This window comes from Ovis canadensis, chromosome 22 (genome assembly GCF_042477335.2).
Source record: "Ovis canadensis isolate MfBH-ARS-UI-01 breed Bighorn chromosome 22, ARS-UI_OviCan_v2, whole genome shotgun sequence".
Taxonomy (NCBI): domain Eukaryota; kingdom Metazoa; phylum Chordata; class Mammalia; order Artiodactyla; family Bovidae; genus Ovis; species Ovis canadensis.
Window position 1 is genome coordinate 24,806,927 of NC_091266.1, and position 25,456 is coordinate 24,832,382.

The 25,456-nt window shown below is 39.0% G+C and overlaps 1 long non-coding RNA gene across 1 annotated transcript in view; it reads left to right on the forward strand.

Annotated features, from left to right (window-relative positions):
* Nucleotides 1-16,884, forward strand: part of LOC138427843 (uncharacterized) — a 29,540-nt gene extending 12,656 nt beyond the window's left edge. The window contains exons 4-5 of the long non-coding RNA XR_011252193.1: nucleotides 15,646-15,750; nucleotides 16,388-16,884. This is a non-coding gene — a long non-coding RNA (uncharacterized lncRNA). The remainder of the gene's footprint in view (nucleotides 1-15,645; nucleotides 15,751-16,387) is intronic.
* Nucleotides 16,885-25,456: the final 8,572 nt, after the last annotated feature.

A 25,456-nucleotide genomic window follows, 5' to 3' on the forward strand; every position in this document is an offset into this window, starting at 1 on the left:
AAGCAGAGATAGATATTTTTCTGGAACTCTCTTGCTTTTTCCATGATCCAGCAGATGTTGGCAATTTGATCTCTGGTTCCTCTGCCTTTTCTAAAACCAGCTTGAACATCTGGAAGTTCGCAGTTCACGTATTGCTGAAGCCTGGCTTGAAGAATTTTGAGCATTACTTTACTAGTGTGTGAGATGAGTGCAGTTGTGCAGTAGTTTGAGCATTCTTTGGCATTGCCTTTCCTTGGGAGTGGAATGAAAACTGACCTTTTCCATTCCTGTGGCCACTGCCTGCTGGCATATTGAATGCAGCACTTTCACAGTATCATCTTTCAGGATTTGAAATAGCTCACCTGGAATGTCATCACCTCCACTAGCTTTGTTTGTAGTGATGCTTCCTAATGCCCACTTGACTTCCAATTCCAGGATGTCTGGCTCTAGATAAGTAATCACACCCTGTTAGATCCCTACCATTTCTGTCCTTTATTGAGCCCATGTTTGCATGAAATGTTCCCTTGGTATCTTTAATTTTCTTGAAGAGATCTCTAGTCTTTCCCATTCTATTGTTTTCCTCGATTTCTTTGCACTGATTACTGAGGAAGGCTTTCTTATCTCTCCTTGCTATTCTTTGAAACTCTGCATTCAAATGGGTATATCTTTCCTTTTCTCCTTTGCTTTTTGCTTCCGTTCTTTTCACAGCTATTTGTAAGGCCTCCTTAGACAACCATTTTGCTTTTTTGCATTTCTTTTTCTTGGAGATGGTCTTGATTCCTGTCTCCTTACAGAAGGCAATGTCATGAACCTCTGTCCATAGTTCGTCAGGCACTCTGTCTTTCAAATCTAGTCCCTTAAATCTATTTCTCACTTCTACTGTATAATCATAAGGGATTTGATTTAGGTCATGCCTGAATGATCTAGTGGTTTTCCCCACTTTCTTCAATTTAAGTCTGAATTCGGCAATAAGGAGTTCAAAATCTCATTCTCTAGGTAGTGAATTCAGGAGTAAGTAACTCCACACTTGTTCTGCATAGTCCATTATTGTTAATTTTGTTGTCTGTTGACATACTGGGAGTTATGTTAATCTGGAACACATCTCTCTCACAAATAACAAACCAGCATTCACACAGGTAAGACACATCATTTACCTTGATGAAGACAGTGTTATAGAAATAGTTAGGAAGATGTAGCTATATTATCTAGAAAGAATTTCAAGGAATCACACTCTTTCAGGATCAAAAGGAATATTAAAGTCATTGCATCTTCAACCAAAGACAGTGTGGAACTGTAGAAAGACGTATGCTCTGGAATCAGAGGACCTGGATCAAATCACAGCTTTGGAACTTAGCTGTGTGTTTGGGGTGATTTACTTAACATCCTTGAGCCTTAGTTTCCTCATCTATAAAATGGGAATAGTGGCTACATTATAGAGTTGGTGAAAGGATTGAAGATAATGTATGTAAAAGACAGACGTAATAAACATTTAGTAAATGACTGTGGTTGTTGTGAACATAAATGTCCCACCAGCTGGTCATTAAGCTTATTTGAATGTTCCCAGTGACAAGGAATTCACTAATTGTCAGGTAGCCCATCTCTTAGTTACTCTTCAGAGTTAGTCCTTCCTTTTGCTGAGCCTAAATCTTTTCCCCTAGAATTTTTATCTATGGTTCTCAATCTTGCCTGTAAGGCTGAACAGATTAACCCTGTAAATCAATAAAGCATGTGATCTAGAATGGAATACATGCTTTAAGAAAAGTGTGACCAGTGTGGACACTAGAGGTTTGTCAACGCAATTTAGGATCAAACTAGCGTCTTTTTTCCTGAAACCCAGTCTTTTAATATCTGTTAATTAAAGTATGTTTGTCTTTTGCACTAGATAGAGCTTCTAGCCATAGCTTGAGTCCTGCATGCTGTACCTGTCAGAGTTTTGAGGGAGAGACTCAAGTCTAGAAACTTACAGTTAAATTTTTATTGTATTAATTAACAAACTGACAAAATTCCACTTGAGACATACAAATAGAATTTGAGTATTTAATCATATGTAATGTGGCATACCTATAAGGTCACGTAGCCATAAGCGGAAAAGAACATGGTGCTCTTTATTGAACAAACACCAAAATGGTATTTGATATGTGTCAAGCACTGTTATAAGTGCTTTTCACATATTAAATTATTTAATTCTCAACTAATAATAACCCTATGCATTAGTATCTTCAGAAAAGGAAAGTGAGGCACAGAAAGATTCAGCAAGTTATCCAGGTCGAATAGCTAGTAAGTAGCAGAATTTGAATCTGAATTCTAGCTAGTAAGAGTTAGAATTTGAACCAGGTTGTCTAGTTCCTGAGCCTGTGTTCATACAAATGCCCTGTTCCCAAATTTGTCAAAATTTAGAAAAATTCTATTACATGGAGTGTTCAGACTTCTTAAAGGCAAGAAAAACGCTGCTGGATTTACAATCTACTTTATAAAAGCACTATTAGAGTATACTTTTTGAGTGATATGGATTTGATTTATGGGAATACAAAACATTGACTGGAAACAATATCTAGCCTCATTCATTCTAATTCAGACTATGCTTCTAATGATTGATTTTATATTTTAGCTATATAATAAAGAGGGAATTAATGAATGCCTCTGTGTTTTGGTCTTCTGTTATATACTTATTCTGCTGAATATTGTTTTCAAATATTAAGACAGCAATACATCATGTATAGTTTTATTTTTAAATTAACATAAAGTTGATTATGTGTGCGTACTTGCATGGGTGTACAGTTCTTTAATTTAATACAATAGATTCATATAACCACTGCCAAAGTCAAGATATGTAACAATTCCATTATCCTAAGAAACTCCATTGTATTACCCCTTTGTAGTTACCTCCCTCAACCCTTGGCAGCCATGGATCTGATCTCCATCACTGTTAGTTTTTTCTTTTTGAGAATGTTATATGTAAATTCAGTCATACAGTATGTAACTTTTTGAGACTGACTTCTTTACTTAGCATGCCTCTGAGAGTCATCTGAGATGTTGCATATGTCAACGGTTTATTCGTTTTCATTGCTGAGTAGTATTCCATGGTAGAAATGTACTACACCCTGTCTACTCATTTGTTGAAGGATATTTAAGTTGTTTCCAGTTTTTGGTAATTCTGAATAGACCTGCTGTAAACCTTTGTGTGTAGGTTCTTGTGTGAACAGAAGTGTTTATTTCCTTAAAGTAAATACCCAGTAGTGGGTTTGCTAGGTCATTGTTTTTATAAGAGACTCATGTGTTCAAGAGTAGTTTTAACTTTATGAGAAACTGCCAAACTGTTTTCCCCAATCACTATTCCATTTTGCATTTCCATGAGAATGTATGAGCATTCTATTTGTTTTGCATCCTCACCAGAACTTGTTATCATCAATATTTAAAATTTGAGGTGTTCTAAAAGGTACCTCATTATGATAATGTACTGTATAGTGCATGGTTTGCACATACTATAGTAGTATTTACACACTGTAAAAAAAATCTGTGAGTTAGTGAACCTGTGCAGTTCAAACTCGAATGGTTCAAGGGTCAACTGTGTTCAGTTTTATCTGTTGTGGTTTTCTATGCATGCATGCGTGCTAAGTTGCTTCAGTTGTATCTGACTCTTTGCAACCCCATCGACTGTAGCCCCCCAGGCTCCTCTGTCTATGGAATTTTTCAGGCAAGAATAGTGGAGTGGGTTGCCATGTCCTCCTCCAAGGGATCTTCCTGACCCAAGGATCCGCGACTCTTGATGTTTACCTGCATTGGCAGGCAAGTTCTTTACCATAGGGCTACGTGGGAAGCCTGATTTGATAATATGTCTTTATTAAAATATAAATGCTTATTATTCACCATTTCCTTAGAATCAATATATTTTAGCCCTTTAATTAGATGTAGAAGTGTTTGCATCATTCAGATACCTTTACACTCCCTTCTTTATGTTATAGTTGTCTTGTAGATTTCATTTGCATACATTGAAAACATACATTGGAACTCGAAAATAGTCCATTTTATTTACCTAGATATTTACTATTTTTCTTCTTCATGTTCCAAGTTTCCTTCTGGTATACTTTCCCTTCTATCTAAAGATACTCCTTTACTAATTCTTTAGAGCAGGTCTTCTGGCAATGAATTATCTTTGTTTTCCTTCTCTGAGAATGTATTTATTTGAATTTCATTCATGAAGGAATCTTTGCTGGATTTAGAACTTCCAGGTTGACAGGGTTGTTGTTTTTATTTCCCCAGCACCTCAAGTTGTCCCACTTAATCCTACCCTTCATGATTCCTGATAAGAATTTTGCAGTCATTTGAAATTGTTGTTTCCCTGTAAGTAATGTGTTATTTTTTTCTAGCTGCTTTAAAGATTCTTTTTTTGTCTCCAATTGTCATCAGTTTGACTATGATATACTTGGGCAGGAGTTTTGGGGGATTTATCCTGTCTTCTTGAATCTGTAAGTTTATCTTTTTCACCAAACTTGGGAACTTTCAGTCATTTTTATCAAATATATTTTACTACATTGTATTTTTTCTCCTCTTCTTCTGACCTCCAGTGGCAAATACTAGATCTTTTGGTTTTGTCCCACTCATCTCTGAGGTGCTGTTCATTCTTTTTCCCATGCTGTGTTTTTTCCTTTGTTCAGATTGAATAATTTTTGTTGTTAGTCTTCAGATTCACTGACTCTTTCCTGTGTCATCTCCATTCTGTGATTGAATCCATTCAGTGGCTTCTTTATTTTACTTATTGTGTCTTCAAATTTTTGTTTATTTATTGATGTGGCTGTGTTGGGTCTTAGTTGTGACCCAGGAGATCTTTGCTGTGTCATGTGGGATCTTTCATTGTGGCACATGGACTGTACCATGCAGTTCTGCTCATTTTGCTTGCTGGTAGGTTATGCTCAAAATCCTTCAAGCTAGCCTTTCAGCAATACGTGAACTGAGAACTTCCAGATGTACAAGCTCGGTTTAGAAAAGACAAGAGGAACAAGAGATCCAATTGCCAGCTGGTACACAGGTTTCATGGATCCTAATTTCCCGACCTGGTATCATATCCATGCCCCCAACATTGAAAGGCAAATTCCCAACCACTGGACAACCAAGGAAATTCTTATTTATTAAATTAAAATTATTCCATTTTGTTTCCCAAAGGGAACATCACATTTTCCTAAAAATTTTTCAGTTCTGAAATGTTAGCTTAGTTCTTCATATCTTCTACTTCTTTGTGTTCCTCTCAGGAGTGTTTTCTCTTACTTCCTAGTATGCTTTAATAATTGCATTAAAGCCTTCATTAGCTGATTTCAGCATCTGTGCTATCTAAGTGTTGGACCCTGAATTGTCTTTCCCCATGTAAGTTTAGATTTTCCTGATTGTTTGTATGCTGAATAATCTTTTCACTCAATCTATTAATTGAGTTATTTTGGGCTGTACTGGGTCATTGCTGTGCACGGGCTTTCTCTAGTTGTGGTGAGCAGAGGCTGCTCTCTAGTTGCAGTGCACAGGCGTCTCACTGCAGTGACACCTCTGGTTGTGGCCTGCAGGCTCTAGAGCATGGGCTTCAGTAGCTGTGGGTACATGGGCTTAGTTGCCCTGTGGCATGTGGAATCCTCCTGGAGCAGTGATCGAACCTGTGTCCCTGCGTTGGCAGGTGGATTCTTAACTGCTGTACCACCAGGGAAGTCCCATGAATAATTTTTAATTGTATCCTAGACATTTAAAATATTAGAAGACTCTCAGTTTTATTTAAATCCTGTGGAGAATATTGATATATATATTTTTTGTTTTAGCAGGAGTAGAGCTGGTTGTGTTCAGGCCACAAATTTCAACCAAACTTCTGTAGGTTGCAGTTTCAATGTCAATTTTGTTTTCAAAATATTTGCAGTACTGTTAGGGTCTATCTCCCGTGTGTGCCACACCCAGTGGTCATTTTGGGCCATGTGCAGTGGTAGATCCCTTTAGTTTAATCTCAAAGTCTTTGGTGTGCTGTTTAAGATCAGATCCGCCTCTGCAGCTTGAAGGCGAGCCTAGGTGTCTACAATCACCTTCATTTGCTTTCCTGAGCTCCTCCCTCCCCATGATGTCTGGTGCTTTCTGGTTCCCTATACTTCCTCATTTAGCCTTGTAGCCAGAAAGCTAGTGATTCACTGATCTCGCTCTGCTGCCTACTCTCTGGAACTGTGCTGTGTCCAGGGCCATCAGTAGATGGACCGAGGGGGGAAAACAGCAACTGGCATTCTCCCCATTCTCCTGAGACCAGTTTCTCCATAGAGGAAAGTTCCTCTCTCTCAGATTTTGGTGGCTATTGTACAAGTCAATGCCTCTGCTGGGCTGGGAGAATTTCCTGAGCTCTAGGGCACTAGAGAAAGTTGTTGTTCACCTGCTAAGTTGTGTCCAACTCTTTGAGACCCAATGGACTGCAGCACATCAGTCTTCCCTGTCCTTCAGTATCTTCCCAGAGTTTGCTGAAACTCATGTCCATTGACTAAGTGATGCCATCCAACCATTTCATCCTCTGTTGTCCCCGTCTTCTCTTGCCCTCAATCTTTCCCAGCATCAGGATCTTTTCCAATGAGTTGGCTCTTCCCATCAAGTAGCCACAGTATTGGAGCTTCAGCTTCGGCATCAATCCTTGCAATGAATATTCAAGGTTGATTTCCTTTAGGATTGACCGGTTTGATTTCCTTGCTGTCCAAGGGACTCTCAAGAGTCTTCTCCAACACCACAGTTCAAAAGCATCAACAGAGACAAGAACAAAAAATGGCAGATTTCTCATAATCTTTCTGAGCATTAGGAGATGCTTTTCCTGCTCTTTAAGCCAGAACTAGACGGCTTTTCCAAAAACTAGACTGATAGCTTTAAAGAGAAAATTTTTTATTGTTTAGTTATAACATACTACAAATATATATATTTTTTGATAACTTTGACATGCCTGTATTTTGGTTTAATATATTGCTGGATTATTTGGTTCCTAGTCTTCTTGACTAAATTGGCTTAATGTTTCACTGTAAATAACCTCAAGGCTAAGTGACCTAGGTCCTGTTTGAGCCAATTTTTAGGTCTTTGAGAAGCTTACTTCAAAGACATATGATTAGAAGCCTAAAGCTCATTTCTTTCACTTACAGCATAGGAAAATTTGAGAAACCAGAGTAATGCTGAATAAATATATGTAACTGAGTATAAGGAAGATAAAGGAAATTTGCTTAACTTTTACAGATACTAGTTTTAAATAAATTCATGTAAGAAAATAAAATAAATCACTAATAATTCGTACCCATAAAAAAGAAGAATAAGGCCACATAATTGGAGAGGAACTCGGCTAGAACTAGACTATTGTCTCAAATGGGCTGAAGACTCTAGATCAGTGAGCTTTGGTACCTGAGGCAATTTAATGTTATGCTCCATTGCTTCTCACCAGATGGACTTCTTTCTTTTCTTTTAGCCCCCTACTAATCTTTTCCATCTCATCTGTTCCCTTTTCTTTTCCCCTTCTTCATAATTTTGTTCCATCTATGAACTTGGTTAATCAGTAGAACAGGGTTTAAAGAAGCAGCTGATCCTTGAAGGGAGGGCCTTTCCTTTCTCCACCTTCATCCCCCATTTTTTCCTTGTACTCTTATTTCATTCCCATTCCTCACCTACCTTCCCATATTGTCCTTCCCCCCTTGGTTGTGCTTTAGTTCTGCCACTTTTGGCTAGGATACATGGCTTAATTCTGCTTGGATTACTTGGAATTAAAAAGGTTATTACTTATTCTAGAATAATAATATTGTACTTTTCCCCTTCTACACTACAGTTTTATCAAAGCATTACATTGTTCCAGAGTTAATAGGGATAATTTGTGAAATCAAATCTCAGTTGTGATTTGGCCACTTCCATTTTAGAGACAAATAAAAGACAAATGTTAAGACTTCCCTGGTGGCCCAGTGGTTAGGAACCTGCGTGCCAGTGCAGGGAACACAGGTTCAGCCTTTGGTCCGGGACGGTTGCCACGCATGCTGCGGGGCAGCTAAGCCCATGCACCACAACTACTGAGTTCCATGCACCTGGAGCTAGTGCTCTACAAGGGGAGAAGCCACTATGATGAGAAGCCTGCACCCCACAAATAGAGAGGAAGCCCTACACACCAAATAGAGAAAAGCCCATTCGAAGCCAGAAATAAATAAATAATTCATTTTAAAAGAGAACCGTTAGAAAATGATAATTTTGTTAGATCTTGTTTGAAAGAAAAGCTAGCCTCTTGAATAAAATTAGGAGTCCACATTCTGGGGAATTTGGTTATTTTTATGCTGTAACTGAGGAAAAGATACATTACTATGTTTGCTTTATGATTAAGAAGGCCTCAGAGACCTTTTTTTCTTCTTTCCTTCAGGGCACAGATTATTAACTAAGTCTGACATCTGCTCTGTTAATGTTCCCTTTGGGAAACAAAATGGAAATAGTGATTAAGGTCCTTGCTGATAATGTTCCACACCAAAGTATAGAAAGAAAGGTTTATATAACGTGACATGGTAACCAAATATATGGATGATATTATTATCTGAGGATTATACTATATCCCGCTGATAAGTTACATTTGTATGTTTAAGTATATATTTGAAACCATGTGCAGTCTTTTAGTCACTGAGTTTATAACTACTTCACAGAGTGTCTATCTGATACATAAAAAAAAACTAGGCTAGGCATTGTGAGAAGTACAGAGATTTACACCTTTGTATAAAGAATTGTTTTTTTAACCTACAAGAAACTCCAGCGGGAAGTGGGACTAGCCATATTGAATCAAAGACTGAGGCGTAGTTAGGAGTTGACAGGGCTTAAACTAGAGAGACTAGAGGTATACTATACCTTCTGACAGCTGTCAAATGAGGCTGACTCTTGAGAAGCCTGTGTGACTTTGCTCTTCGTATAGTTCAACTGGGCCTGTCTTCTAGAAGACATTTTTCAGGAAGCTATTCTAGTCCATGGAGGAGGTGACATCTCCTGAACCTGGCCCCCACAGAGAATTTTGAATGGGAGGAAAAGGAGATTGTATGTATTCTTGCTTATGTCATAATGTTGGACACGTGACTTAAGAATGTGGCAGGTCAGTGTGACTGGATCATTTCATTACCGCACTTCAGAGTGACTCAGAGGCAAATGCAGCTTATTTAAACTCTTAACTGAAGCACTGGTATGATGTATGATTATAGCAATAAGAGATATAAAATGACTACTTATTGGGGATATCCTGAAGGACAGGGGGAATCCTTATTTTCTTATCATCTCTCATCTTGCAGTTGTTGATAGTAATTCATCATTCGTTTGGCATCATTCATTATAAAGTTTACCATATCTCAAATAACAGGCAAGGTGTCAGAGGTAACAACAAGGAGAATACAATCAAATAACGTATAGGATCTGCATTCACTAATAGTAACCACTTATACAGCGTTTAGGACTTCCCTGGTTGCTCAGACGGTAAAGCGTCTGTCTACAATGCGGGAGACCTGGGTTCGATCCCTGGGTCGGGAAGATTCCCTGGAGAAGTCAATGGCAACCCACTCCAGTACTCTTGCCTGGAAAATCCCATGGACAGTGGAGCTTGGTGCAGGCCACTGTCCATGGGGTCGCAAAGAGCCGAGCACGACGGAGCGACTTCACTTTCGCTTTCACTTCATATAGTGTTTACTATGCGCCAGACTTGCTCTAGGTAATATATGTACATGCTGCTATCCTCACCTAATTCTCGTAACAACCCTGTGAAGTAGGTACTGTTTTTCTTTTAAAAAATAATTTATTTCTGGCTGGGCTGGGTCTTCATTGCTGCATGGGCGTTTCTCTAGTTGTGACGAGTGAGGACTGCTCTTCACTGCAGTGCCAGGGCTTCTCTTGTAGTGGAGCACAGGATTTAGGGCATGTGGGCTTCCGTAGTTGTGACTGTACTGTGCTTGCCCCATCGTGTCTGACTCTTTGCAACCCCATACACTGTAGCCCACCAGGCTCCTCTGTCCATGGGGATTCTCCAGGCAAGAATACTGGAGTGGGTTGCCATGCCCTCCTCCAGGGGATCTTCCTGACCCGGGGATTGAACCCGCATCTCTTATGTCTCCTGCATTGGCAATCGAGTTCTTTACCATTAGCGCCACCTGGGAAGCCCAAGTGTAATTGCGGCACTTGGGCTCAACAGCTGTGGTTCCCAGGCTCTAGAGCACAGCCTCAGTAGTTACAGCCCACAGGCTCGGTTGTTCCGCAGCATGTGCGCTCTTCCTGGATCAGCGCTCAAACCCGTGTCTCCTGCATTGGCGGGTGAGCCACCAGGGAGGCCCTGAGGTAGGTACTGTTATTATCCCCATTTTACAGATGAGGACATGGGGATATGAGAGATTATGTAGCTCTCTGAAGATCCCACAGCTGTTAAGTGGCAGGGCAATATTTGAGACAGTCTGGCTCCAGAAAGACAGTACTTACAGAAAGACACTGGCTCCAGAAACGGTGCTTTTAGCCTCCATGCTAACTAACCTCTCAAGGAATTTATAATCTCAGTATACAGAGTTCAGTACCTCCCCTTTCAGGGTAAGACAGTGAGGAATGGTGTATAGGGAAGCAAAACTGACTCAGATTATGTGTTTCCTGTTAACTAATACCAAGGGTGTTTGACTCAAGAAATGTTTTGTAGTTTGTGCTCCTGACAGAATGGAGTAATAAGGGAGTATTAAATGCAGCAGAATGTTGGATATGTTTACCAGTGGATATCCATTCAGTTTCATTTTATGGCCACAGCTACAATCCTGCATCTTCCTTTCCTATATGCATTATGAGGATTAATGATTACAGTCAATCTGATAACATTTTCTTTTCCCCCTTTCTGTGTCCTTTGGTAGAGGTACTTGTATAAAGGCTGCTTTACTCTGGAGGTGTGGTTCTATATGGGCATACCTGGGGAACGATGGGGTGGGTCTGCTGAGAGAGTACTTACAGAATACCAGAAACCTTAGGGAGAAAATTCCTGGGCGTTGAGAATTGCAGAAATGATAATAAGGCTTCAGTTATTTCAGGAGAGGGATGATTTCAGTACTTGTGATACAGAAACAATATAAGGTCAACTGATAAGAAAACCATGAGATATATTTCAGTAGATCATACCTGTAGACCATTTAATGGTAATATGTAGTCAATAAATATTGCCAGGAGAAATATCAATAGTCTCAGATATGCAGATGACACCACCCTTATGGAAAAAGCAAAGAAGAACTAAAGAACCTCTTGATGAAAGTGAAAGAGGAGAGTGAAAAAGTTGGCTTAAAACTCAACATTCAGAAAACTAAGATCATGGCACCTGGTCCCATCACTTCATGGGAAATAGATGGGGAAACAGTGGAAACAGTGACAGACTTTATTTTGGGGGGCCCCAAAGTCACTGCAGATGGTGACTGCAGCCATGAAATTAAAAGACGCTTGCTCCTTAGAAGAAAAGTTATGACCAACCTAGACAGCATATTAAGAAGCAGAGACATTACTTTGCCAACAAAGGTCCATTTAGTCAAGGCTATAGTTTTCCCAGTCATGTATGGATGTGAGAGTTGGACTATAAAGAAAGCTGAGTGCCAGAGAATTGATGCTTTTGAACTGTGGTGTTGGAGAAGACTCTTGAGAGTCCCTTAGACTTCAAGGAGATCCAACCAGTCCATCCTAAAGGAAATCAGTCCTGAATATTCATTGGAAGGACTGATGTTGAAGCTGAAACTCCAATACTTTGGCTACCTGATATGGAGAACTGACTCACTGGAAAAGACCCTGATGCTGGGAAAGATTGAAGGCGGGAGGAGAAGGGGACAACAGAGGATGAGATAGTTGGATGGCATCACCGACTCAATGGACATGAGTTTGAGTAAACTCCTGGAGTTGGTGATGGACAGGGAGGCCTGGCATGCTGCATTCCATGGGGTCTCAAAGAGTCGGACACAACTGAGTGACTGAGCTGAACTGAATTGAATCAATAAATACTAATTTTTATTTATATCACAGTGCTCATCCCAGGCTGTCTTTATAGAAACGTATTTGCAGAGACCTAGAAGAGAAAATGTAAAGATGCCAGGGAGCTTCTTAAGACCTTTTGTTGTTGTTCAGCCACTCAGCTGTGTCCGACTCTCTGTATCTGTGTAGCCCCATGGACCTCTCTGTCCGTGGAATTTTCTAGGCAAGAGTATTGGAGCGAGTTGCCATTTCCTACTCCAGGGAATCTTCTGGACCCAGGGATTGAACCTGCATCTCCTGCACTCTCCTGCATTGGCCAGCAGATTCCTTACCATTAGTGCCATCTGGAAAGCCCTTTTAAGAGCGTGTGTGTGCTAAGTTGCTTCAGTTGTGTCTGACTCTTTGCGAACCTATGGACCACCAGGCCCCTTTGTTCATGGGATTCTCCAGTTACATATACCGTTTATTGACCCTATACATTTCTAATTGTTAGTAACAAATTGTCAGTAATAATAGAATATTGGTAGTTATTATTATTACTCTTATTATGTCCCCATTTTATGTTATCAGTAATTTTACCTTGGAGTAGTGAGAAAATAGCATTTAACTTGCAAAATATTCAAATATTTTAGTAGATTTCTCTAAAAAGAAAGAGAGGGATGGATACTTATATATAGACAAGGAACTTAATTGTCACTCCTGGGTCTTACGGGTTTTGCTTTCCTACAGAAATGAACTCTTGAACTATGGTTTTCTTATCATAGAATTAATGTCTTGCTAAGAGGTGCTTTCTACTTATCTCACCTTTGGATTTTTGCTAGACCACTAATATTTCTTCTTTCTGTCCTTCCTAAATAAATAAATACCTTACTTCCTCTTTCCAGGCAAGTAAAAATTTCAAAAAGATGATGAAATTTTTTTCTTTCTAATTGGTTCTTTGGCCATTTTAATCTCCCCTCCACTCCCAACAATGGAGAAGGAAATGGCAACCCACTCCAGGATTCTTGCCTGGAGAATCCCATGGACAGAGGAGCCTGGTGGGCTACAGTCCATGGGGTCGCAAGAGTCAGGACACGACTTAGTGACTAAATCACCACCACTCCCAGCAAGGACTAGTCATTAAAATGCCTCAGACAAGTGTGGAGCCTTCATGATCATAACTGTGATATGATCATGTTACACACCCATTCAAAGTTCTCTGCCTCAGGGCCAAGGTTTGGGTGATATCACATAGCCTGTGGACTTCCTTCTTCCTGGAATGGTTTCACTATTGTGAGGATAGGAGGATGAGCCTACAGTAATTCTGAGGATCAGATTTACCTAGGGTCAGGTAAATCTTGAGATATTTCCATATAGATAAGCTTATCTAATTTATTCCTTTTAGTGTATAAGATTCTATCATCTGAAAATATCACATTTTATTTATCTATATCGATGGATATTTATTTCAGATCTTCCTAACTTTTTTCTGTTTCAAATAATATTGAAATGAAAATCTCTATATGTTTTCTTATGCACATATATGAAAATTATTATAGAGTAAGGAATCTTTATTTTGTTAGCTTATCCCATAAACGATTTGGACAAACTTTTCTTTCTTAGAACTGGAATGAAACTTTTCATCTTCAGTTTACGTAGTTACAAAGGAAATAATTTGTAATGTAAACATTCACATTTAAAAGCAGAATTCTTACGTGTATCCAATGGAATAGAAATGCCATAGGGATTTGATATACTCATCATTGTTCATCAAAACATTAACAACGTGAACAAGCTCTCCTCTTGTAGTGGGAAAGGTTTCATCACTTCTTTTTCTCTTTGCACATGAATTTTCTTTCCACTTCTGCCACAGATTTTTATCTGAATGTAATATACATTGTGTGTAAATATATTAATTGTCAGTCTGTCATACTTCTCTGTAGCAAATTTTATACATAAAGTTAAATTAAATTATGTTGAATTTCTTTGACCATAATACTCTTAAGTGTTAAAAATTATCTTGAATTATTATTAATTCTTTTTAGTTCATAATTCATCAATTACATATTTTTTAATGTTATAATTGTTAAACATAAAAAATAAGTCAATGGGGCTTTAAAAATTAGTTTATATATCATAAATTAATTTTACTTACCAGAAGGATACAGGTTCACACATTGGTTTATTTCTTTTTTTATACTTTTATTTATTTACTTATTTTTGGCTGTGCTGGGTCTTCTTTGCTGTGAGGGTTGCTCTCCAGCTTTGGAGAGTACACTATGTTGCCACATAGTAGCAACTATGTGGATTTACTCACTCTGAATCATGTGGGATCTTCCTGGATCAGGGATTGAACCCATGTCTCCTGCATTGGCAGGTAGATTCTTTACCCCGAGACAAAGATTGAAGGCAGGAGGAGAATGGGATGACAGAGGATAAGATGGTTGGATGGCATCACCGACTCTATGGACATGAGTTTGAGCAAACTCTGGGAGTTGGTGATGGACAGAAAAGCCTGGCGTGTTGCAGTCCATGGAGTCACAAAGAGTCGGACTCAACTGAGTGACTGAACTGACTAATCAGGGAAACCCCACATCGGTTTATTTCTAGTGTTTGCTTTTATATAATTAACACTGAGAAATATTGTTCACATAAGTATGTGACTGGAAGGAATTGTTTTAGTGATGTCACATTTATTGGAAAGCTTTCCAAGTTATATGCCACTGATCACTTAGTGATCTTATTTTTAGTGATTTATCAGTGGACAGTATAAATAGGTCTTCCTTCAATTTGCTAGAAAACAAGTAATGTTAAATAATCTAACTTTTAAAAGGGTTTGTTACCCAGTAAAATTGTTTAGCTCTCAATACCAATATCATTATTTTAGAATGTCTTTTTTAGCTCCTTGCAGTTTTTTACACCTGGAGCAAAACACCATTTTAGCATTTTAGTAGACATATGCCTTTTTCTTTTCAAGTGGGAGAAAGGGCTAATGTGAAAAGAGAGGTCAGGCTAGGAACTACAAGGCTGCTTGGCTACACTGGTTCTCAGGTAGATCAGATTTAGGAGGAAGTATATATAAAAGTTAAAGATCTGGAATTGAGCTCCTTAAAACTATCTGGGATTCTCCAGGCGAGGATACTGGAGTGGGTAGCTATTCCCTTTTCCAGGGGAATCTTCCCAACCCAGGTCTCCCACGTTACAGGCAGATTCTTTACCATCTGAACCACCAGAGAAGCCCAAGAATACTGGAGTGGGTAGCCTATCCCTTCTCCAGTGGATCTTCCTAACCCAGGAATTGAGCCGGGGTCTCCTGCATTGCAGGTGGATTCTTTACCAGCTGAGCTACAAGGGAAGCCCATATATAAAAGTTAAAGATCTGGAACTGATCTCCTTAGAACTATCTGAGGGTCTCAGTTCTCCAGTTTCTTTGGATTATACCCAGAAGTGAAATGACTGCTGTTGGAGTCTTCTACGCTGTATGACTTTCACCAAACTCAAGCCACTGAGGACATGGCCGTGTCTCTTAAGGACTTGGGAAAAGTCCCTCCAAAGTTCCCTACATATGAGTCATACTATTCTAATTTGGGGAAAATCCCATGTTCAATTTATTTAAATAACTGGTGACCAAAGTATAGTAACCAGGGTTCTATGAGACACTTTATTTCTATAATTTGCTTTGTAACTACCTCTGGAAGTATTTTTATTCATGATTTTCTTTCTTTAAAGGGCATCCTTGCTGCTGCTGCTGCTAAGTCGCTTCAGTCATGTCCGACTCTGGGCGAACCCATAGACGGCAGCCGACCAGGCTCCCTCGTCCCCGGGATTCTCCAGGCAAGAACACTGGAGTGGGATCCTTAGCCTATGTTAATAGGATGTGTACAAAGACAGCACTATAGTTAGTATGCATTCTGTGCCCTGAAGCAGAAATGTTTTTAAGACTCCTCTTACCCTTTGTTTACTGCAAAATAGAGATATCTAGTAGAGAAGGTTATTAGACATCTTTTGTGCAGTTTGGGAGAACAAGAAGTTGGGATTGCTTGATCTAGCTTCCAATAGCAAACCCAGGACAAGTAAACTACCAAGGTAATTATACTACCAAAGTAGCTTACTCTTTGGGCAAAATTTTTCTGGTTTACGAATTCCTAGATGTAGGTGAAAAGGACCGTACATTTCAAAAATAGAATAATGGCCATTCTCAGGCAGGAACCACTTTAATTCTACTTTAAAGACTGGGAAGATTTAATGTGCTAAATTCTATTCATGAGAAAAAGTTGACCAGTTAATAGGACAAATGTCTCAACATTATAAAATAAACAGAATATGAAATACAGACAGTCTTATTTTACAGTTACAAGTTATTGTAAAAATCATTATAAAGACTGTAATAAAATATAGTCAGCAAGTCCACAGGAACACATTAATAATAATACATATCTCAGTTAAACGTTCCTTTGTGCTTGCTTCTCAGGTAATACAGGAAAAAGGTGGTCTCTTGAACTCTAGCAGCCAATGGCCTGGTCATGCACCTTGGGAGACATCCAACACAAAGATACTATGTCCAGGAAAATTTCAGATAAGACTTAGGGCTCAGAGCTAGGTAAATGGGAGTTTTGTTTTTCTCAGAACATAGAATGTTTCTATCCATTAACTTTCTCTCGGTTTCTCAACTCCATGAAATTTATGTTAAGGATTTGAAAGATTCCCAAATTAACTTATAAGTACCATGACTTTTGCTTACAGACCTCCTTTTCCTGTAGAGTTTCCTGAAATTTAAAACCTGCACATTCTTTAAAAAAATGCCACACATTCAAGTACAGTTAATTAGCAAAAATTCACAAAAAGAGTATTGATCATCTTTGTATTTAGGAAAGATAATATTTTCCATCTAAGTTAGGGCTGACAACATTAGACTTTTCTGCGGTATTCTTTCTGAAGTTCTGCAAAATAAAAAAAATCTAAATCACATTGAGTATCTTTAGAACTTATTAATCCTAAGAAATTGTTGATTAAAAAAAAAATAACTGGGTAAGATCCAGAACTGCTTTATCATTAAATGAAACAATGGAATTTATCAGTGGCCTACCATTGAACCACTAAGGTTAGGTCTTAAAAAATTAAGTATAAACTGAAGATTCTACATTCATGTGGTTGAAAAATAAAAAAGCATGAAATAACAGCATCACATACAGTGTGGATTGGGGGTCTTGGAGCTGTGTCACTTGGCAGTCCTGTAATGTCACCTTCCCACTTGGTCTCCTAGTTCTGTCAGTTTTTTGCACATTAATAAAGAGAATCTTGGAAGATGGAGGTTGAGGTGGGGGGAATGGGCTAGGAAGAAAGAGAATGGCAAGAAAGAGGGCAGGAGGAGAGAATAGAAGGGTGGTGGAAAGGGTCTGTGCAGGCTGCTATAGCAAAATGCTATAGAAACAACAGAAATTTGTTTCTCAGTTTTGAAGGCTGAATGTCCAAGATCAGAGTACCCACATGATCAGGTCTGTGCCTATCAAGGGCCTGCTTCATAAATGCTGTCTTTAGGATGTGACCTCACCTGGCATGGCAGAGGGGAAGGGAGCTCTATCAGACCTCTTTTCTAAGGGCACTAATCCCATTCAAGAGGGCCCTGCTTTTGTGGTCTCATCACCTCCCAAAGTCCCTGCCTCCTAATACCCTCACCATGGGGTTGGGTTTCAATATAAAAATTTAGAGAAGACACATTAAGACCATAGCAAAGAGAAAGACTGAGTCTTTATACAAAGGATAAGCACCTTTCTCCCAGCCCTCTCTTGCAGTTGTCCTTTGTGTGTATATTTGTATATGAATAGAAAAGGAAGAAAAAAAAAAAAAAAGTCTCAGGAAGGGTTGTGTTGAGCCACTGAGGATTTTTAGCTTTGTACAGGTATTATATGAATAAACTTCTTTGTATTGTTTTTTACTCTCAGATCACTTTTATCTTGTCTCAACCAAGTATATTTATTATCTTTTAAAAATTATATATTTATTTTTTGGCTGTGCTGGGTCTTCATTGCTTTGCATTTTTTACTCTAGTTTCCATGAGCGGGAGCTATTCCCATAGTTGCTGTGTGCGGGCTTCTCATTGAGGTGGTCTCTCTTGTTGAAGAGCACAGGCTCTCGGGTGTGCAGGTTTTAGTAGCTGAAGCACATGGGCTCAGTAGTGGTTCCCAGGCTCCATAGCACAGGCTCAGTGGTTGTGGCGCTCGGGCTTGGTTGCTCCATGGCACGCGGGATCTTCCCAGACTGGGGATCAAACCTGTGTCTCTTGCACTGACAGGCAGATTCTTCATCACTGAGCCAACAAGGAATCCCTGTTTAATTATTTTGAGACTTAGGTTTTTAGGAAAAAATTCAGAGCTAATAGGCATAAATGTTCAATAAAGAAAGGGAAGCAGGAATGCGGTCCTCTACCATCCTCACAGTAGGGACAAACTGACCTTTCTCCACCACAGATTGGCCTGATGAAATCCCAAACTAAACTTTCTCTTGACACTGACCAGCTCAGACCACAAATAGACTCGTTAATAAAATTTTGACCTCTATAGGAGATGTGGCCTCTAACCATGTCCGGCACCATTTTCATTAACTCCAGCTCTTCACCAGGTGGCAGTGTTTCCCTCTGTTACCGGAAGCTTTTGGTGTTACCTTCCTTTCAAAATCATGGTCCCTTTTCTTTTTCTCACTCCACTTACAACAGTTTCCTCATTTCCATCCTTGTTTGGAAGATATTTAGCCAACGATCTTAGGAACTGAGGAGGAAAACAAAGCTGTAACGTGTAGCAGTTCATGTTTTCATGGCTGGTCTTTAAGGTTCTAATTCTCATGGTCAGATTTCAGGACACTTTAGGGCAGAGAGTGAGCATCAGTCACCATCTTTCTTTATTCCAAACTCTATGTACTGTTTCTGATGAGTCTTCTTGTTGCCCTCATTCTCCCCTGTCTAAGCTTGAAAATACCATTCAACGCCTTCTCCAGTGAAATTTCTAGTAATGCAAGTCTCTAAAAGTGAGGTTTTCTTCCCATCTTTGTTATTCACTAATAGGATATCAAGAAATTTCCCAAACTCCAATCCAGGATCCTTGATTGAGTAGCTATGTACCCTGGGCATGCAAACTCCCTGGGCTTCAGTTTTTCATCTGTAAAGTGGGATTGGTGAACTAAGGGATCTTTGAGATTCCTTGGATCATCGTCTGCCACTGCTTTGAGTGGTGGTATTGCTGTGGTACCAGATGATTATTTCCGGAGCATCCTTTCTTTGGGCAGCAAGTCATTAGATAGTACAAAGAGTGAAGACTAGCTCTTGTAGAGATGGTTGCTCTAGGGAGAGAGGGTACTCGGAGTGAGATACACCTGTCTATTATATAGCATCTCCCACTAGACCGCATTTATAGCAGGTATTCTGATGTATTTCTGTTGTGCAGCAGCCATCAAACAGACCCATAGGCTTAAATGCTGGAAATTCCTTTGTGAGCTCATTTATTTAAAAATGAAATTAGAGTTGAGCTCTTTACCTTGGTTTATTTGATATTCTTTTGATGATAGGAATTTATTTTTAGTCTTAATTCTATTTGATGAAATGTATTATTTCAGAATGATAAATGATTGCTGTAAAGAACCCTCAAACTACACAAAAAGCAAAAAATGAAAAGAGAAACTCCTTTCCCTCTGAAGCCCTCCGTCCCCATCCTAACCTCAGAAATAACTGTTGTCTTCTCTCTGGTTTATTCTTCTGTATATCAATATTTTTGATGTATTTATGTAAACATATATGTATACATGTATTATCCCTTTTGTTTTATTTTACTGAATTTTAATGAATGCTTTTGTGAAATATATTGATCCTAGAGTAGATTTATGCATGTGAAATAGATGAGTGAGCAAATGAAAAGATTACATGGTTAAGGAACAAAATAGCTAACAAACTGAAAACATTCAGTTGCTAATCAAATTGTCAGCTGATGGTGGTGATTCTTAAATGATAAGATTCTAGGCAGAATTGACCATGGAAAATTGTCTGTTTTGAAGACTCATTTATATGGAAGAGAGCAAGGCTCATTGTGGTAGATGACCATCAATAATTCTTCCATCTCCCTGCAAGCTTGCTATGAGGAGGTAGAGTTTTTTCCCCCTCTTGAATCTTGATGGGCCTGTTAGTTGCTTTGGTCAATGGAATGAGGCAAAAATGATGCCACTACAGTTCTGGGCCTAGACCTGACAACTTTAGTTTTTACTCTCTTGGAAAATAATCACCATGTAAAATGTATTCTCTTAGCAACTTTGAAATCCTGTTTTCCTTTTTAGATTCTACATATAAGTGAGTCATACAGTTTGTCTTTCTCTGTCTGACTTATTTCACTCAACATAATGCCCTCAAGGTCCATTCCTGTTACTGCCAGTGGTAAAATTTCATTCTTTTTATGGCTGAATAGTATTCCACTCTGTGTGTGTATGTGTATTTAAATACATCTATTACACCTTCTTCATCCATTCATTCACCAACAAACATTTAGATTGTTTCCATATCTTGACTTTGAAGTAATACCTGCTGCTGCTGCTGCTAAGTCACTTCAGTAGTATCTGACTCTGTGCGACCCCATAGACAGCAGCCCACCAGGCTCCCCATCCCTGGGATTCTCCAGGCAAGAACACTGGAGTGGGTTGCCATTTCTTTCTCCAATGCATGAAAGTGAAAAGTGAAAGTGAAGTTGCTCAGTCGTGTCTGACTCTTCGTGACCCCATGGACTGAAGCCTATCAGGCTCCTCTGTTCATGGGATTTTCCAGGCAAGAGTACTGGAGTGGGTTGCCATTGCCTTCTCCGGAAGTAATATCTAGGGGTGCATATATCCTTTCAAATTAGTGTTTTGGCTTTCTTTGGCTTTGCTCAGCATGGTTAATGATACTGAGCATCTTTTCATGTGCCTGTTGCCATCTGTATGTCTTCTTTGGAAAAATGTTCTGACCATTTTTTAAAATTGAATATATTTTTTTTGCTATTGAGTTGTATAAATTCTTTATATACAATATTTTTATATTAACCTTTTATCAGATATATGATTCCCAAATATTTTCTCCCATTCTGTAGGTTGACTCTTCATTTTGTTGATGACTTCCTTTGATGTTCTTTCCTTTTTAGTTTGATATAGTCCTGCTTGTTCATTTTTGCTTTTGTTGCCTTTGCTTTTAGAGTCAGATGCAAAAAAATTGCCAAGACCAATGTCAAGGAGCTTACCATCTACATTTTCTTCTAGAATTTTTATTGTTTTAGGTTTGACAAGTTTTTAATTCATTTCAAGTTAATTTTTGTATAGGTGAAACTCCAATACTTTGGCCACCTCATGCGAAGAGTTGACTCATTGGAAAAGACTCTGATGCTGGGAGGGATTGGGGGCAGGAGGAGAAGGGGACGACAGAGGATGAGATGGCTGGATGGCATCAACAACTCGATGGACATGGGTTTGGGTGAACTCCGGAAGTTGGTGATGGACAGGGAGGCCTGGTGTGCTGCGGTTCATGGGGTTGTGGAGAGTCGGACACGACCGAGCGACTGAACTGAACGGAACTGAGGATGGTAGTCTAGTTTCAGTTTTTTGCATGTGACTGTCCAGTTTTCCCAACAACGTTTGTTGAAGAGCTTGTCCTTTTCCCATTGTATATTTTTACCTCTTTTGCAGTAAGTTAATTGACCACATACGCATATCTGTGTGTGGGCTCTACACTCTGTTCCATTGGTCTGTGTGTATGTTTTTATGCCAATACCATACTGTTTTGATTACTATAACTTTGTAAGGTATCTTGAAATGATGACTGCAGCTTTGTTCTTCTTTCTCAGATTGCTTCGCTATTTAGGGTATTTTGTGGTTCCATACAATTTTTAGGATTATATATTCTATTTCTGTGAAAAATGCCTTTGGAATTTTGATAGAAATTTCATTGAATCTGTAGATTGTTTTGGGTAGTATGGACATTTAAACAATATTAATTCTTCTAATCCAAGAGCACAGATTATCTTTTCATTTGTGCCTTCTTTGGTTTCTTTCATCAGTGTTTTACAGTTTTCAGTGTACAGGTATTTTACCTCTTTATTTATTACATTTTTTTCCTAATTATTTTATTCTTTTCAATGCAATTGTAAATGGAGTTGTTTTCTTAATTTCTTTTTCTGATAGTTCATTGTTAGTGTAAGAAATGTAACTGATTTTCATATGTTGATTTTATATCTTGCAACTTTACTGAATTTATTTTTTGGTTGCAGCTTTTGGTTTTCTATGTATAATCTTATGTCATTTGCAAATAGTGACAGTTTAATTCTTTCTTTTTAATTTGAATGCCTTTTCATTCTCTTGCTTGTATAAATGCTTTGGCTAGGACTTCCAATACTGTGTTGAATAAAAGTGATGAAAGTGAGCATCCTTTTCTAGTTCCTGCTCTTAGAAGAAAATCTTTCAGTTTTTTTTGCTGTTAAGTACGGTTAGCTGTGGGCTTATCATACATGGCCTTTATTATGTTGATGTATGTTCCCATTTTACAAACTTTGTGTGTGTTTTTTTTAACCATAAGTGGATACTGAATTTTGTCAAATGCTTTTACTGCATGAATTGAGATGATTATATGACTTTTATCCTTCATTGTGTTAATGTGGTATATCATGTTAATTGTAGATGTTTACCATCCTTGCATTCCTGGCATAAATCCTGCTTGATCATAGCGTATGATCCCTTTAATGTATTGTTGAATTTGTTTGCTAATGTTTTGTTGAGAGCTCTCAATAGAAGCTATAAGAGTAGTGAGGAAATTGCTATTAGAGGCTGGCTAAGTGGTGCTATGTGGTGGAAAACGTTTGGCAACATTTGCACTTGTGTGCAGTGAAACACAGAGAATGTACCTGATGAACTCATAGACTTGGCAAAGGAGATTTTCAATATGAATGTTTAAAGTGTCAGTTGGCTTCTTTTACTGATATATGATGTTTCGCAGGAGAGAAACGTGTTTCTTTAAAAAAAAAAAAAAGAATTATTCAGTTTTTGAGCAGATTGTAGAAGAAATACACAGGGCCTAGGAGACTCTTTACAGTCAGCAAAAGGTCTCAATTAAGAAATGGCCTCAGGGACTGCCTATAAAATATGACCTCAAGGAAAAGATTTAATCAAAACTCTGTTAAGACCGCTAAAGAATGTAATACCGGCTTGAAAGATCCTCACATCTAGACAGAAAGGGCTTCTAAGAATCTTAAGGGTGGTCCAACCACAGCCACCTAGACAAGGCCCAATGTAGAGAGAAGTTTGTTTTTGAAAAAATTGTAGATGTTGCTTTGTGGTCAAGGAGTGAACTCCAATTAGAATCATAGAAAACCCACACAGTTTTAAAGAGAATTTCATTGGTAAAAGCACCAGAAGCTTGGATCAAACAGGCAGGAGACAGTTCAAAATGGAAACAAAAAAAAAGCCTCTTGGTCTCCAACTTTCTATGGGCAAGAAGCAGGCTGAGGGAACGATTCAACTGTAAAGGCAGACAGTTTCTCATGAAAAAGGAAGATTGACTCAGAGGTCAACTAGACCCCAGAGCAGGGAGCCAAGAACAGTGGATTAGGAAACTACCCCAGGGAGAAAAACCAGGTCCTAGTGGAGAACTAGATCCTCGGAGTCAGGATGACAGTACCTGGCTGACTTTCAGAACTGCTACAGGTTGGTGACTGCTGTGTGCTTTCCATTTCCCCCCTTTTGAACAGAAGTGTCTATTGCACTTACCCTGTCCCTGGTTCAGCACTGTATGCCATATATCTTGTCTTTTTAGTTCCTGGGTCTCCTGATGAAGAGGAGCAGCATCTGAAATGCCTCATTTCCATCTGGGTCTGGTATATTATTACTAGATCCTAGACCTTAGAGCCAGTGCTATACAGAATGATAATCTGGGGGGAGGAAGTAAGTGTCTTTTGCATGCCTGTGTGTGGGCGTGCATGTGTGAACTGTTGGGGCCAAAGGATGGATTATGGTAGAGTGTTTCCAAATACAACTGCCCATAACTCCAACCACCCCAGACACTCCTTCTACTAAGAAGTGGAGACTCCTCTCCCTTTGGATCTGGGCTGGCCATGTGACTCGCTTTGGCCAAGAGAATACAATCAAAGTGATATTCTGGGTCTTCTGAACCATGGCTTTGAGAGGCCTTGAAGCCTCTGCTTTCTTCTGCCTGAGATTCAGTCGCTGTGCAGAGATGCTTGGGCTGGACCTCAGAATGATGAGCAATCACATGAAGAGAAGGGGCCGGGGGGTGGGCAGACATTTTAGGTGCTCCAGCTGAGGTGCCAGACGTGTGGGGAATGTCAGAGACATTCCAGCTCTAGCCAGACTCATAGCTGGACGTAACCACGTCTGACCCAGCTGATATCAAGGGGGAGCTGAAAAACTGTCTGGCTATGACCTTGCCAAATTGCAAAATTGTGAGGAAACAAATGGTGGTGGTTCTTTTAAGTCACCAAGTTTATGGTGGTTTGTTATGCAGCAATAGATAGTTGAAACAGTTATCAAATGTTAGGATGTTTTCTACAGCTTTAACTTTACTCCTAGACTGTAAAGGGGTTGCAACAATGTCAGACAAAGAAGCCAAGTTTTCAACGAGACTAAATCCCATAAAGGCTGGACCCTATATACCATAGTCATTGTGGTGTCCACAGAGCTTAGCACAATTAGTACTGGCACAGAAAAGACTTCCACATATTTGTTGATTGAATCATTAAACGACTGAATGGAGTTAAGACTCTATAGTTCAAATAGAGTTTTAACCCTGCATTTTCTCTTTCAAAAAGGTTTTCTGTTACTTTATTATCAGAAAAAGTGATACCTCAGAAGCCAGAAGGATGTTCTGAAGGGAAAGATTTGTAGGAGTGAGGTAATAGTTAACTTTGACTCCTTCTCAGTGTCCCTCCTATACTTAGACAAATGAGGGCTACTCTCTGAAGCACTTGGTAAATGCCCAAATATCTACTGGTAACATAAAAGCTGTTATCTTTTTCTATTACTGGAAGAGCTGAAAGACAAAAAAATGTGTTCCATAGGGCTAGTGTTAGTATTAAGGGCACCAAAATGGAATGTCCCATAGCCGGTGTCAGATAAAGAGACTAAAACAGTCAAAGCTGTCTTGTGATGTTATGTCTTTCCTTTCAATCACTCTCTAGTCCAAATCACAATTTCTAAATGTTACTTGTTCACAGTGAGTGCCTAGTCTCCCCTATAGTTCTCCAAGAAGCACCCAGCCCAACCCTTATTTCTCTGAGAGTGATAATTTCATACAGCTCCTCTCTCTACTGAGATGTGAAAGAGACACGAGTGCCATCTGAAATAGTTCCAGAAGACTGGGGCATGAAGAACTTGTAGAGAGAGTGGAGAATTTTCTTTTAGGATGTGGTTGCTTGTATGATTCATACTGATACCTTCTGGAGAAATGTGGTAAGCAAAATATCTTTTTTAAAACAATAGGAATATTTGTAATTAGGATAAATGAAATAAGGGAAAATTCTTCAGACCGTTG